The sequence below is a fragment of the Ursus maritimus genome, unplaced genomic scaffold (genome assembly GCF_017311325.1).
Source record: "Ursus maritimus isolate PB19 unplaced genomic scaffold, ASM1731132v1 scaffold_103, whole genome shotgun sequence".
Lineage (NCBI taxonomy): Eukaryota > Metazoa > Chordata > Mammalia > Carnivora > Ursidae > Ursus > Ursus maritimus.
The window spans coordinates 29857-36778 of NW_024423377.1; the positions used below are offsets into that span (position 1 = coordinate 29857).

General features: G+C 43.8%; 1 long non-coding RNA gene across 1 annotated transcript in view; it reads left to right on the forward strand.

Annotated features, from left to right (window-relative positions):
- The window catches only part of LOC103656720, an 11331-nt gene extending 5119 nt beyond the window's left edge, over window positions 1-6212 (forward strand). The window contains exons 2-3 of the long non-coding RNA XR_005833537.1: window positions 3377-3485; window positions 5610-6212. This is a non-coding gene — a long non-coding RNA (uncharacterized LOC103656720). The remainder of the gene's footprint in view (window positions 1-3376; window positions 3486-5609) is intronic.
- The last annotated feature ends 710 nt before the right edge of the window (window positions 6213-6922 follow it).

Here is a 6922-nt window from a genome sequence, read left to right on the forward strand (position 1 = left end):
TATTATTGAATCATCAGTGAAAACTCTGTTAGTGTGTAGCCAGATTCTAGTAATATTTTACTGAGTCATTTTACATTGTGATTTGTGAAACCAGTTTGTAATTTTGTTTTTAATGTAATCTTTATCAAGTTGTTTTAGTGCTTTCCTTAGCTTTATTAAAAGCTTTCTCTGCTTTAGCCATTTTAAATACTCTTGAAATGATCTGTTTCTTTAAATTTGGTGGAATTCCCCAGTAAAACAACCTAAGCTTGGTGCTTTTGGGGCTCCTGAGTGGCTCAGTCATTAAGCGTCTGCCTTCAGCTCAGGGCATGATCTCAGCGTTCTAGGATCAAGCCCCACATCAGGCTCCTCCGCTAGAAGCCTGCTTCTTCCTCTCCCACTCCCCCTGCTTGTGTTCCCTCTCTCGCTGGCTGTCTCTATCTCTGTCAAATAAATAAATAAAATCTTTAAAAAAAAAAGAGTTGGCTTGTGTATCCTGCTGCTCCCCTGTTGAGGGCATATATATTTATAATTGTCATATCCACTTGTTGGATACATCCTTTAAGAATAATATAGTGCCCTTCTGTGTCTCTAACTATAGTCTTTAGTTTAAAATCCTATCTGTCTGTTATGAGAATTGCTACCCCAGCTTTCTTTTGAGGTCCATTGGCATGAAAAATTGTATTCCATCGCTTTACTTTCAGTCTGAATGTATCTTTAGGTTCAAAATGAGTCTCTTGTAGACAGCAAATGGATGGGTCATGTCTTTTTTTCCAATCTGCAACCCTGTGGTGTTTTATGGGAGCATTTAGGCCATTTACATTGAGACTGATTATTGAGAGATATGATTTTAATGATGCCTTGTTGCCAATAAAGTCTTTGTTTCTATCGGTTGTGACTTTCTGTTCTGTATCACTCTTGGGGCATTTTTACCTTTATAGAACCCCCCTTAATATCTCGTGTGGGGCTGGTTTCATCAATTTCTCCATCAATTCTGAATGACAGCCTTGCTGGATAAAGGATCCTTGGCTGCATGTTTTTCTCTGAAAGAGTTTAAAAATGCCCCGCCAACCCTTTCTCTCATTCCATATCTGTGTAGACAGGTCTGATATAATTCTCATACCTTTGCCTTGGTACGTGAGAAATTCCTTTGCCCTGTCCGCTTTCAATACTGTATCCTTGGATCTAATATTTGCAACTTGCACTATGACGTGACGTGGTGTATGTTTGTCATGATTGAGCTTGGGAGGGGTCCTCTCTGCCTCTTGGACACGAATGTTTGTTTCCCTTGCTAGATTAGGGAAGTTTTCAGGTACAATTTGTTCAAATATCTCTTCTAGACTTCTGTTTTTCTCCACCCCCTCGGGGATGCCGATGATACTGACATTGGAATGTTCTATTGAGTCAGTAATCTCCCATAACCTACATTCCTGAGCATGGATTTTTTTGAGTCCAGATTCTATGTTAGCTTTCTCTTCTATTAACCCATCCTCGCATTCGCTGGTACATTCTTCTGTCTCTATCACCCTGGCCGTCTAAGCCTCTAGTTTTGACTACATTTGGCTCATGTGATTTTTAATTTCTGCCAAATTCGCTCTCATTTCCGCCTTAGAGATTCCATATTCTCAGTTATATCCATATCCATTAGTTCTGTGGCAGAGGCCACAGACTTATTGTCCTTTCTTTGCTGGGGGGTAATTCTCCTTCTCGTCATTCTGATGAGGAGAGGTTGCGGGGTTGTCCAGAGCCCAAATTATTGACCGGGACCCAGGCAGTGCGCCCTTTATTTATAGGGATCTTAGGGATGTGGGCTTCTTGATTTTTCAGCCTGCCTTCTGGGGGAGGGGCCTGCCGCGCCAATACTCAGGCAACCATGTTTGGGTAGAGTCTCGTGTCCTCTGTGAGGATGGGATGGGCACACCTGTGAGCCAGTCTTTCCAGGCTTTTGTTCTCTGGCGGCTTTCCCTGGCGGTTTGCTGTGGCTCTTCTGAGAGTCAGAGCAGCAGTGGCCGAATCTCAGCCTCTGTCTCAGAACAGAGGGATCGCGGACCATTCTCCACTGACGTTCTGGCCACTTTAACTCTGATTCTCTTGGTGCTGCTCAACCCTGCAGTATCCCGGGATGTGCGCCCCACAGCCGGCATCCCAGCCCTCACTTCCAGGGCTGGTGCGTCTCTGTACTTTGTGTTTCTAACACCGCCAGCTGCCAGCTGCCCCTGCATGCTCCCGGAGCTCCCGGTCTCAGTCTGCTTCCAGTGAGCACACTGGAGTTCTTTTTCAGTCTGGTGGCACGCATTCCCCCACTCACGGTCTCATTCTGCTCTCTTGCGGGTGCACGTCCACGAGTCCGCCCGCTCCCCCGTGCAGGTGGCTACCGCTTCCTGGTGCCCGAACGTGGCGGCTCCCTCCCCCTTCCATTTATCTTCTGATATCTTGCATGGTTTCAAGGCTCCCTGCTTCGTACCTCAATACTCAGCGCTGGAGATGTTCATTTGTAGAGATCCAGATGTATCTTCCTGCGTCTCAGGCTGATTCCGTGGATGTTCAGGCTGGTATGGTACCTATCCAACTCGACTCAGGGGACCGGCTGAAAAAGGGGTCCCCTACTCCTCCGCCATCTTAACTCCTCCTCTAATTATAGTTTTTAATATTATTGAACAGTGCTGTGATATCTGTACATAGAAGGTGCTGTGATGGGTACCTATATGCATATTTAAATTTTCCTCCTATTTCTCTAGGTTGGTTCCTATATGGGAAATTATAAGGCTAAAGAATATAGACTTATTTAAGTCCAAGTTGCTTATTGAACTGTCTGAGTTTATGCTCTGACCAGTGATGTTTCAATGTGCTCGTTAAACTGTTCATTTAAAAACCACTTTTCTGACTTACGAGGAGAAAAACGCCCTCCCAATTTTGTTCAATTTGTAGTTCCTTGCTTGGTAGTGAGATTGATAGTTCCTTTTGTATTTCTTCTGTGAATTATTTTATTTATATCTTTAGTCCGCATTTATATTGGAATTTGGGTGATTTTCTAATCAATAGTATGAGATCCATAGACACTAGAAATAGAAACATTTGGTCTATTGGATTAATCCCAGATATTTCTCTTGCCTGTCATTAGACTTTAAACTTATTTCCTGGGCTTTTATGAAACTTGCCCACTTGTATTTCTGGTTTGTAAAAATGACTCCAAAGTTTGCATTTGATTCCTTACCAGCTCCAGAACTTATTCTGATAGAAATGGCCTACTTTTACAAGTAAATTACGTTAACAACTATTTCACTAAGTACGTTAGGTAAAGAACACTAGAATTTTTCTTTTTTAAACTGATAACTAATGTTGTACTTTGTCCAAACCTGGAAACAGAAGGACCCACACATGCTCTTTGTTTCCTCAGAACTGTAGATTCATCTTTTGGAAAACGACTGACCAAAAAGCCTTCGGAAAGCTTAAGTGTTCCTTAAAAACTATCGTGGGATCATGGAAAGGCTTCTTTGTCCCTTGGGGTAAGTAGAGACCACCTAATGCTCTAGTCTGGGAGTTTTCTGTGGGTGTGGGAAAACTCAAGCACAGAAGCTTTCCACGGGTCCTGGCTTAGTGATAATTCTGGAAGGCTGGGGACTAGAGGAAGCCCCTTTTTATCAGGCGATTGTCTAATACAAGAATGTTTGCCCTCCTGAATGAAGTGATGACCTATTTGTGCAGAAGAGGAAGCATCAGGCACGATGGTCTCATGTTTGCTACTTAGCTTTGGCGGGTTTTAGGTGTTCGGCATGAACATAAAATTTAAAATATTCCTCACACAAAAAGATTCTCCAGCTCACCGAATTGAAAGTAGTTCATTGATATCAGTAAATTAATTTTTATGGTATATAGTAGAATGGAATGGTGGCATTTAAGTAGTTCTTGAGGAGCTGGGGCTTCCTCCATCATTTTGTTCTAATACTGTAGTGGCTTTTGTGGGATGTTTCTGTTTCCTCTGTGGACATTCCCTGTAGTTGTCATGATGGCTCAGCCTGCAAAACAAAGCAAAAAACACAAAACATAAAACAAAAACAGCAGAGAGAGAAAGCAGAGTGCAACTGAGTGCCAGGGAGGCCTGGATGCATGTCAGCCTTGATCCCTGAAGCCAACTCCACACCTGGACATCTTGGTTGCATGACATAAAAAATTCCCTTTTGTTTCTTCCACTAGCTTGATTTGGCTTCTTCAGAGTTACACTGGAAAAAGTCTTCTCTCATGCTGTTCTGCTGTTGTACTCCAAATATACTTCTGGCGAGTTTCAATCTTCCTTACAATTCAATACCAGTTTTATCTCATTGTTTTACCTTGGGATTGTTGAAAGTGGGATTTTTAAAAATAACTTATTGAACAATACATCTGAAACTAATGATGTACTCTAAGTTGGTTAATTGTTTTAAAAAAAATAAGATAAAATAACTTTTTGTTTTCCATACAACAAAATGCACAATTCTTATATCCAGTTCATGGATGTGTAACACATGTATGCACCTGTGTAACAACTGCTCAAAACAATACAGAATCTTTCCATTTCACCTGGGAGAGGTCTCACACTTTTCAAGACAATCTTCACGCCCTGCATGCAGAACCAAGTTGTGATTTCTGTAACTAGAAATCAGTTTTCCCTGTTCTAGAACTTTGTATAAATGGAATCATAGAATATGTATTCTTTTGTGTCTGGCTGCTTTCACTCAACAGAAGGTTTCTGAGGTTCACCCATGTCCTTGCATGAACCAGAAGTTCTTTCCTCTTTATTGCTGAGTAGTGCTCCGTGGTATCAATGGGCAATTTATCCATCCTTTTTACTGTCGCAATTTGCGTTCTTTCAGAGATCAGATGTTTTTTCATATTCACAGCACACAAAACTCAGGGGCCCAGCGTGACTCCCATAATATCACAGACAGGAAGACCCACATGTCAAGATCTGGTTTCTCAAACAGATGCTCATCAGAGAGGGTGGACACGATAAATATACCACAGAGGAGCACGACAAACCATAAAGAGGACAGTCTTGTCTGCCTGAAACAGGCAGATGGAGTTCGTCCAACACACATCTGCTAGTGTCCGTTATACTCCAGCCACTCTTGACAGCAGTAAATAAAACGACACCCTGGCCACCGCGGAACTCACGCTACCAGAGGTGCTTTTGTTATGGAGAGCTGTCTGCACATACTTGCACTTGAACAAGACCATTCTGGTGTGCAGGAGGGCCAGGCACTCCTTTAGTCTGGGGGACCTGGGAAGGCCCCCCAAGGTGGTGATGCTAAAGAGGAGGTGGGACAGCAGAAGGCAGCTGTGTGCAGAGCAAGGACTGCCTTTCTCCCAAGATGACAGCAAGGGTAAAACCATGAGGTGGGAACATTCTAGGGAAAGAAAACCAGTATGGACTAAGTGGGGCAGATGAGGGAGAGAGTGCAGCGAAAAGCCTCTGAGGGGTTAGGGTATGACAAACATGCAGGACTCTACAGGCATCTATGGCATTTACTACCCAGAAGCTCCTCATGAGCAGAAGGAAGCATCCCCGGAGATGCAGCCTACCTGGTGGGCCGTGGACCCTTTCCTGTCTCCAGCGCCCTCTCTCCCCCGCTCCCCTGGCCTCTTCTTCACAGGCCCATTTGGGATGAACCCAAGATGCTGGCAGTGCCTTTGTGTTAACACCCCCACAGAGCACTCTCCAGACCTGGCTCGGCTCTCTCTCCACCTCTGCTCTGTCTACTCCTGGTGACCTCAGGCTGAGTGCTTCAGGGAAACTGCCCTTTACCTGCACTCAAGAGTCTGACTTGGAAAAATGATGCAATTTCGGTCCTGTGCAGGTTGGTACCTGCAAGGCCCCGAAAGAGGGTGAGTCTGCCCTAAACCGTGTGGCCTTGACACCTCCCCACTGGCCCATCTCCTATCTGTTGCCCCATGATGGGATTTCACCCAGGATGCCTTCACTGCTATGAATCACACTTCTTCATGTTAAGAGACTGGTGATTCTGCTAGACGAAAAGTACCATTCGAACCTAGGTTCTTAAAGCATCTTATTTACAGCGTCTGTTCCAGTGGCTTCTCACTTAGCTTTTCTTGTCTCTTTGCTCTAAAGTAGAAAAGTCTGGATCAGGGGTGCCTGGGTGGCGCAGTTGTTAAGCGTTTGCCTTCAGCTCAGGGCGTGATCCTGTCGTTTCAAGATCGAGCCCCACATCAGGCTCCTCCACTAGGAGCCTGCTTCTTCCTCTCCCACTCCCCTGCTTGTGTTCCCTCTCTCGCTGGCTGTCTCTCTGTCTAATAAATAAATAAATAAATCTTTAAAAAAAAAAAGAAAAAAGTCTGTATCATTTCTAATTCCAAGCCACACAAGGACAACTGATAATTTTGTCTTTTTCTTTGGGCGCAAAAGGACATATCTTACCTCCTTTTTCTAACTTACTTGATCTTCAGATGGTCCCTGCGTCTGCGTCAGAGGCAGAGCCTTTAAATATATAAAATCCTTGCCCCATAAGTCATTTGCAACTGTTAGCTAACACTTCAGAAGAAGCTTGGTAACTAGGAGAAATGGGATTCTTGCATGCACTGCCCATAATCTACAGAAGGACCTTGATTAAGGACTTCTATTTCCCCCGAGAAAAGCAATCATTAACGTCTCTGGCTTCACAAAATGATCTGAGTTAAAAACCTTGGCTCTACCATTCCATAGCTGTGTGACCATTTGCAAGTTACCTGCCCACTCTGAGCCTCAGAATGGCAAAGGAATCAAAAAGGTAAAGTGAAGAACCAGACCGGTTGGGGTCAAAAACCAGTCTAATACTTAGTAGCTGTGCAACTTTAGGCAAGTTACTTACCTCAGCCCCCTCATCTGTACAATAGGGATACTAGTAATCTCTACCTCCTAACAATACTGTGTGGATTAAACGAGATAATGAAAGCACACACACATACACAC